Genomic DNA, 9,539 nt, shown 5'->3' on the forward strand with positions numbered 1-9,539 from the left:
TCTGTGACTATAAATTATTTTTTGGTCAATAGATATTATTCATTGACCGAGTCACCATAGTATGTGATCGGGTGACAACAGGATCAAAATGTGGTGATATATTTGGGAGAGAAACTTCATTCGAAACCAAAGAGGATGGTTGAGAAACACATACTTGGTCAGGAATAAGTGGAGGAGAAGTTTCCATCAAGGGTGACGGTGAATGATGAGTACCCAATTCTTGAGAAGTAGTTGCTAGCACTGACTGAGCTAGGTTTGTCAGCAGGGGAAGCAGCACGAGAGGTTCAATTTGAGGAGAGGACGAAGCAGTGTCAGTGGTCTCACAGGTTTAAGGACACAATCCAGAAAAGAGAAGTTTCCTTTCATCAAACAAGACATGTCTCAAGTGATAGAGACGATGGGCTTCGGGCTTGAAGCATAGATATGCATTTTGAGGGAGGGAATAGCCCACAAAGATGCAAGGCTTAGCTTTGGGCTCAAGCTTATGCTTGTTATATGGCCAGGTCAAAGGATAGCAAATGCATCTAAAAAGTTTGAGTTTTAGATAGTTGGGGGTCTGATGAAAGAGCTTTTCAAATGGTGTTTGATTTTGCCATGTTGTGGTTGGCATTCTATTTATTAAATATGTAGCCGTTTGAAAAGCATAGGGTCAAAACGAAAGTGGTAGATTTGCATCTTAGAAAAGCGTGAGCCCAGTTTCAACAAGATGGCGATGCCATTTGACATGCCATTTTATTGGGGAGTGTGAGAAGCGGTTGTATAATGACCAATGCCATGAACCGAAAGGTATGATTTAAGAGCAATGTATTCACCTCCATTGTCAGAGTATATACTCTTGATTCGAGTGTTAAATCTATTTTCCACAAGGTTTCGAAATTGAGGAAAAATGATTTAAACATTTGATTTGTGAAACATTGGATAGAGCCAAATATATTTAGTATGAAGGTCAATAAAAATGACGTAATATTTTAAACCATCTATACCAATATTATGCGAGGGACCCCAAAAATCAGTATAAATTAACTCAAGAGGTGCTTTGCTAGTTAAACCACAAGAATGGAAGGGTTGACAATGAGCTTTATGTTGAGAACATGCATTGCATAAAGCATTGTTGTCATTTTTATTGGGAGGTAATGAAAAAGCACGAATTAAATAATTGACAATTGTAGAAGATGGATGACCAAGTCTTTTGTGTCATCCATCTTTGGAGTTACATTCATGAACATAAGCAATGACATTTTTGGAAGCCATAGCTAACTTCTCCGGCAAAGGGTACACACCATTTTCACATGCGCCTTTGAGAAGCCTCGCTTCCATGATCCGATCCTTCACAAAAAAATAAGATAGATGAAATTCAAGATAAACATCATTTTGCTTGGTGAAATGATGAACAGAAATCAAATTTTTTTTAATTGTTGGAACACATAAGTTATCATTAAGATGAAAGATATGATTCGATGATTTAAAAGATAATGAACCAACATGAGATACAGGCAAACCCGATCCATCTCCAATTATCACTTCATCAGTACCATCATATTTAGAGTGTATTGAAAGATTGGAAAGATCGGTCATCATGTTATGTGATGCTATTGAATCAACAAGCCATTTTTTATCACTGTTTTTGGAAGACGCCGCACAGTTGGCGGTAACTTCACTGGACCCAAGTTTGGAGCAACTTTTTTTTGTGGCTCACCTGGTCGCATAGTTGACATTTGGGCTTGAATTTTTGGGGCCCGGAATTGGAAGCCCACTTCTTTTTGTTGTCATGGCCTTTGTTTGAAGAAGAGGAAGAATGGTGGTTGTCATTGCTGCTTGTTCCTCAATGCCGTTGCGAATAATTTGCAGTGGCAATTAGTTGTTGTGCAAAGTTGGTTTCCATCCTTCAAATATAGTTTTCATGGCCAACAAGAAGGTCATGAATTTCCTCAAATTTTAATGAGGTTTCTCGAGAATGAATTGGAGTGGCTATCTCCCAAAACTTTGGACCCAACCCATTTAAGATGTAAAGGGTCAAATCGTTATCTAAGATAGTATGATCGATTAGTGCAAGTTCGTCTGCAATTATCTTAACTACACAGAGAAACTTAGTGACTGAACGGTTGCCGCAAGTTTGCAATGTGAGTCCTCTTTGAGTTGCATTGCACGTGTTCAAAATTTTCCCGCATAGAGACGGGTGGATGCTTTCCAGGCTTGGTGAAATGTTTTGCAGGATGCAAGAAGAGGAGTAATGGAGTAATGGCAGTGGAAGTGGAAGCAAGGATAGCATGAATGATTAGTTTATCTAGGCAAATCTAGTGGGAATTCGCTGCTTTGGAGGTTGCAAAATTTTCGGCATCGTTGGCAAGGCATGTATGCTCCCCATTATCAAAGTTGATGAGGTCGTATCCAATCAACAGTGCTTCAAATTGGGCTCTCCATTGAGGTAAGGTGGATGGAGTGAGTTTTTCATTGATGGTAGGGGAAGTATTGATGGTGATAATCGGACTAGCAGTGGACTCAAGAATTGCAGCCATTTTCAGAAGGAAATTAAATCTCGTTAGAGACCGGGTCTCTTGATACCTTCAAAGAGAATAACACTGCTAATGATTTTGGAAAAATTCTGAACTCAAATCGTATTGATGTACAAGGTAAGTTTTTTATACACGAAATTTGAGTAATCTATCTATAGAAGGCAGTAACGTAAATATACAGCATTTAGATGTAAACAGTTACAGAAAATTACTACCAAATTAAAAACTGATCCTAGAATCACGCTTGCACAAATCTTGCTAATTGGATTGTCGACTGTGAGCTGTTTGTGAGTTGTCTCTGCTATCTTCCTTGATAGCACCAACGCGGATGGAAAGTGGAAATAAGTCAGCCCTCTACTTCTCGCTTCACAAATAAATGTCAATTACAATCTTAAAAAAGTAACTATGATTACTGTTGCAGTTTCATGGAATACAAAACAATGGTTTCCCCTAGATTTCCGTTCTTCTTCCTTGCCCTTCTAATATTCACTGCCCATGCTGTCGCGCAGCCAGACGACAACGCCCGCTACAAAAGTTCATACAAGGGCAGCTACGCCTATAACAGTACCTACGAGGCAAATCTCAACTATCTCCTCTCCTCTCTCACCTCGAACTGTGAAATTGCCTATGGCTTCTACAATTCCTGTCATGGCGAAAACTCCGACAGAGTATATGCAATTGGACTTTGCAGAGGGGATGTTAACACAGATACCTGCCGGAGTTGCCTACATAATGCTACCTCTCTTCTCCCACTGCGTTGCCACAATCAAAAGGAGGCAATTGGATGGTTCGACTACTGTATGTTACGTTACTCGAACCGCTCCATTTTTGGCATCATGGAAACAGATCCTTCTTCAATTATTGTCAACCCAAATAACGTATCGACCATTTTTGTGGATCAGTACAATGATGATCTTCGGACCTTGTTTAAAAGCCTAACAAGTCAAGCTGCAGCAGGCGGTTCCCTTCGTAAGTTTGCGGCAAACAAGACAACCGTAGCAGAATCGAAACCATTGTATGCGTTTGTGCAGTGCACCCCTGATTTGTCAGAGCAACGATGCAGCGATTGCTTACTCGGGACTTTAGTTCAAGACTTTCCACAATGTTGTGATGGGAAGGAAGGTGGAAGAGTGTTCAAACCCAGCTGCAGTATCAGGTTTGAGGTCTTCAACTTCCTTTCCTCTACTCCCGATGCTTCCACGCCGTCATCTCCACTTGCACCGCCGGCATCTCCTCCTCCATCATCAAACTATACCACCACCACAACAGGTACCAAGGCCATTTGCATGAATCTCCAATCTCTCTCTTAAGATGGTCGAATCATAGCCTCCAATTAAATGCATTTCTGAGCAATATTTCTAAGGTTACTTTTACTTACGATATCAAGAGACAATGCTAGTTCCAACCTTAACCCTCAGAGAACGCTCACAAGTCACAGATACATGGTTTTTGCAGGAAGGAAGAGGAACACATCTCGGACGATCACCATTATAGTCGTACCAACTGTGGTTCTTATGCTCGTAGTCATCTCCATTTGCATCTATACAAAATCAAGGAAGCCAAGGAAGAAAGTTGAAAGTAACTGTAAGAACTCTGTATTGCTATTTATGATTCAAAAGTTAGGCAGTCTTCGTAATTCGGAAATAAAACAATTAAGAAATAAAGCACATAATTTAGGAAATAATTCTATATGTGACGATATTTGCTTTTACATTACCATATGGAAGTAATTGGAAGTCAGTTTGTTTTAATCACTTGTGTTGGAGAGCCCATTGCTTGAGAATGAACAAATTAAAATTTATGTCAAGCATCTTCAGTGATGAACTTTAGTCCATTCATGAAGTGCTTCCCTGTTTCTCTTGTGAAGTTGTGGATCAAATTAGAAGCATGGAATCCTTGCAGTTCGACTTTGGCACCCTTAGAGTTGCAACAGATAACTTTTCTAAAGCAAATAAGCTTTTGGTGCTGTTTACAAGTTAAATAGATATATTCTTTTGGAAACGGGTAATAATGATCACTTAAAAGATGTTAATTTTCAAGGTTTTACCCTTATATGTTCACAGGGTATACTCTCTAACGGACAAGTTATAGCTGTGAAAAGACTGTCAAGAGAGTCGAGACAAGGAGATTTAGAATTTAAGAATGAGGTCTTGTTGGTGGCCAAACTACAACACCGTAATTTGGTTCGCCTCTTAGGCTTCTACTTGGAAGTGGAAAATAATGAAAGGCTTTTAGTATATAAGTTTGTGCAAAATGCAAGCCTTGATCAATTTCTTTTCGGTATGTTTGCGTTTTTGATTTCATGTCACTGTATCTTTAATATCTCTTTACTCTCTTGTTAGATTACTTTGTCGCATATTTGTCTCAAATCATTAGCCACATACTTGCTTTGATATGTAGATCCAATCAGAGGTGCACATCTTGATTAGGAAACACGTTACAAAATCATCAGAGGCATTGCTCGAGGGATGCTTTATCTTCATGAAGATTCTCGACTCCATATTATTCATCGTGATCTTAAAGCTAGTAACATCCTTCTAGATGGAAAAATGGATCCAAAAATCTCAGATTCTGGCATAGCAAGAATGTTTTTATTTGATGATCAAACATGAGAGAATGCAAGCAGAGTTGTGGGGACCCCGTAAGTACTTTTGGAAGGAAATAACTGATATGTACTTAATGTGGTAGAAACTGCATCTCTAACCTACTAAAATTTAGCTTATTATCAAAATTAAAGTTAAACTAAAAAGTTGTAGAAATTTATGGTCTCACTTCTTTAGTATTCAATAAAGTCGTCAATGTGCAGTGGATATATGGCTCCAGAATATAGAGTACATAAGCAATAGTTTTGGAGTACATATGGCTCCAGAATTTTTTGTGAAGTCTGATGTCTTTAGTTTTGGAGTACTAGTGCTAGAAATAGTGAGTGGACAGGGAATCCATTCCTTTTGAAATGGAGAGAATCTGGAGCATCTTCCAAGTTATGTAAGTAAAATTATACTTGGGTACATTTCCCTTCCCTTTTCCTGTAAGTGCAATGCCAATAAGTGCACATGCTAGAGGAATTTTCTCTCTGGTATTCATTGAAATTATGTTCTTGCAAGCATGGAGAAGATAGAGCGAGGGAACTGCTTCAAATATTGTAAATTCCAGAATGAGGTTTGGCTCAAAATTTGTAGTAATGAGATGTAGCCGCATAGGATTGCTATGTGTTCAAGAAAACGCAGCAGACAGACCAACGATGGCTATGGTTGTTGTGATGCTCAATAATGGCTCTAACACTCTGCCAGCTCCCTCACGACCTGCATGTTGACTAATTGCTTCTTTTTTAGTTCCACACCGGTGGGATATAAATAGGTAAACATTAGGCCAAGTTATAAATAAGAGGTTTAGTCTCTTAGTTTAAGTGCACCAGTCGAAACCTTATTTAGTAACTTTTGACTTTAGTTAAATTCCTCTGTTGGCTTTTTTGTAAAAAGGGAAGAGGTGTAAAGTTAAAGTTTTACTAGTAGAATAACTTTGTGGGTGTGTTTGGGGTGAGGAGAAAAATTATGTGATTGTAACAATTTTTCACATAGTGAATTTTCTTCTCTGAGTCTGGTGGTTTTTCTCCTGTTTTGGAGTTTCCACGTAAATTTGTTGTGTTGCTATTATTTCTCTATTTTTCTTGTTATTCTTGCAAAGGGTAGATCCTAGGGGGTGAATTTGAGAGGTCCAAATTTCCAACAATTGGTATCAAAGCCACTAGGTTTTTTTTTTGTGTGGTGGAGTTTTAGTGTGATAGGGTGGATACATACAGTCTAAGGAAGTTCTGTCTAGGAGATTGGAAATTTTAAGTGTGTCCATTGTGACCCTCCAATCTTTCCTGGGAACTGACTTAGTGAGGTACTATTCATTTCTACAGTAAAATTCATCAAAGCAATGTCAGAAAGTAGGCCTTCGAATCTTGTCAAATTTGATGTGGAGAAATTTGATGGGAGAATCAATTATGGCTTGTTGCAAGTACAAGTCAAGGATGTCTTGATTCAATTAGAATTACATGAGGCATTGAAGGGCAGACCAACACCTGAAGTCAGCACTGGTACTAGTGTGACTGGTAAAATGAGCAGATCTAAAATGAGCAATAAAGATTGGAAAGATCTGGATTTGAGAACAACAAGTGCGATACGTCTGTGCTTGGCCAAAAATGTTCTTGCAAATATGCATGGAATATCTACGGCAAAAGAATTCTGGGAAAAACTTGAAGAGTTGTATCAGACGAAGGGCATCTCAAATCGTGTGTACCTGAAGGAGTAGTTTCATACACTGCGGATGAGTGAAGGTGTAACTATTTCACATCATTTAAACATTCTCAATGGCATTGTCGCTGAGTAAAATTAATGATGAAGATCAAGCATTGAGACTCATCTGGTCTCTTCCACCTTCTTATAAGCACATGAAACCTATTTTGATATATGGGAAGGAGAAAATAATTTTTTCAGAGGTTACCAGTAAAATCTTTTCTGAAGAGAGAAGACTAAGTAGTGGAAGTAATGTTCCACTTGTAAACTTAGTAATGGTAGCAGCTGGAAATGGAAAAATGAAGAACTCCATGAAGAAGAAAGTAGTCTGCTGAGAGTGTGAACAATTTGGGCACATCAAGAAAAATTATCCAAAAGCTGGAACAGATTCGGCAAGTGGCTCCAAGTCAATAAATGGAGATACTGGAAATGATGCTTGAAAAGGCAGTGGTTCTACCCAACACTACACCTAGAGGGGGGGTGAATAGGTGTAATCTAATTTTTATGGCTTTTTAAAAATTAGACAAACAAGCAGTTAATAAATGAATCAAATAACACAAATAATCAACACATGATTTTGATCACGGAGTGGAAACTCATTTAAAGAACATCTTCAAAATCTAAAACCACTCCGGGTGTAAGACACCACCTCAAATCCACTATAGAAATTTTAGTTTGTTACAACTAATTTAGAGACATTCACAAAACCTTTGTAGTAGCTAAACTTGGTTTGCAACACCACGAGTGACCCACTCGATCTCTACATGCATGTAGTGTCGGAACTCCGACCTTCCTATAGCTTCCTACGAGAACCTCTCGATCTCTGCATCAACGGCAGCTCCGGACTCTTCCGGCCAACAAAAATGTCCACTTCAATGGACTCAAGTAAGAGTTGATTTTGAATGAGTTGTGGTGGAGAAATGTTTAGGATCACTTAAAAGATCCTAATTTTCAAGGTTTTACCGTTGTATGTTCACAGGGTATACTCTCTAACGGACAAGTTATAGCTGTGAAAAGACTGTCAAGAGAGTCGAGACAAGGAGATTTAGAATTTAAGAATGAGGTCTTGTTGGTGGCCAAACTACAACACCGTAATTTGGTTCACCTCTTAGGCTTCTACTTGGAAGTGGAAAATAATGAAAGGCTTTTAGTATATGAGTTTGTGCAAAATGCAATCCTTGATCAATTTCTTTTCGGTATGTTTGCATTTCAGTTTCATGTCACTGTATCTTTAATATCTCTTTACTCTCTTGTTAGATTACTTTGTCGCATATTTTTCTCAAATCATTAGCCACATACTTGCTTTGATATGTAGATCCAATCAGAGGTGCACATCTTGATTGGGAAACACGTTACAAAATCATCGAAGGCATTGATCAAGGGATGCTTTATCCTCATGAAGATTCTTGACTCCATATTATTCATCGTGATCTTAAAGCTAGTAACATCCTTCTAGATGGAAAAATGGATCCAAAAATCTCAGATTTTGGCACGGCAAGAATGTTTTTTTTTTAATGATCAAACACGAGAGAATGCAAGCAGAGTTGTGGGGACCTCATAAGTACTTTTGGAAGGAAAGAACTGATATGTATTTGATGTGGTAGAAACTGCATCTCTAATCTACTAAGATTTAGCTTCTTATCAAAATTAAAGGGAGACTAAAATGTTGTAGAAATTTATGGTCTCACTTCATTAGTATTCAATAAAAACTAATAATATTGTCATCAATGTGTAGTGGATATATAGCTTCAGAATATAGAATACATAAGCAATTTTCTGTAAAGTATGATGTCTTTTGTTTCGAAGTACTAGTGCTAGAAATAGTGAGTGGACAGGGGATCCATTCCTTTCGAAATGGACGAGCATTTTCCAAGTTATATAAGTAAAATCATACTTGGGTACATTTCCCTTCCATTTTCCTGTAAGTGCAACGCCAATAAGTGCACATGCTAGAGGAATTGTCTCTCTGGTATTCATTAAAATTATGTCTTGTAGGCATGGAGAAGCTGGAGCGTGGGAACTGCTTCAAATATTGTAGATTCCAGAATGAGGTCTGGATTGCAGTAAGGAAAAATATAGTTGCAAGCATAATTGTGCACTAATCTGTGCACCAATGTGATGTGATTAGTCAAAAAGTAGATTTTATTGAAAATAGTGTTAATTTAAATTTTAAGTATGCATGAATCAATATTGGTACATAGATTAGTACGCGACTGTGCTTGTATATAACAAAACTCTTGCAATAATGAGATGTATCCACATAGGATTGCTATGTGTTCAAGAAAACGCAGCAGACAGACCAATGATGGCTACGGTTGTTGTGATGCTCCATAATGGCTCTAACACTCTGGTAGCTCCCTCACAACCTGCATTTTTTATGTATGGGAATATTGAATCAGACATGTCTCCTAATCAGTCCTTCCAAGCTTCAAGAAACAGAGTTTCAGTTATTGATCTAGATGCTCGCTAAAGTTTGATGGAAGTAATTAGACATCTTTATTTAGACATTTCACAAAGACAATGCGTTGACTTTTTTTTTTCCTCATTTTGGACAATGAATTTAAGACATTTGTATATCTTTCAAATATTATTTATAAAATATCTTGAACGATACAAGAACGAGAGCCATTAGTGACTTATCATTTCTATTTTTTTTAGACTTATCAGTCTCGCTAATTAATATTTCTCCATAAAAGAATCGTTTCAAAATTTCTAGTCCCTTTTTCTTTTCTTTTTTTTCAAAAGA

At 37.8% G+C, this 9,539-nt stretch overlaps 1 pseudogene; it reads left to right on the plus strand.

Annotated features, from left to right (window-relative positions):
- The first annotated feature begins 2,886 nt into the window (after nucleotides 1-2,886).
- Nucleotides 2,887-9,263, plus strand: LOC122276910 (annotated as a pseudogene).
- Nucleotides 9,264-9,539: the final 276 nt, after the last annotated feature.

The sequence above is a fragment of the Carya illinoinensis genome, chromosome 9 (genome assembly GCF_018687715.1).
Source record: "Carya illinoinensis cultivar Pawnee chromosome 9, C.illinoinensisPawnee_v1, whole genome shotgun sequence".
Lineage (NCBI taxonomy): Eukaryota > Viridiplantae > Streptophyta > Magnoliopsida > Fagales > Juglandaceae > Carya > Carya illinoinensis.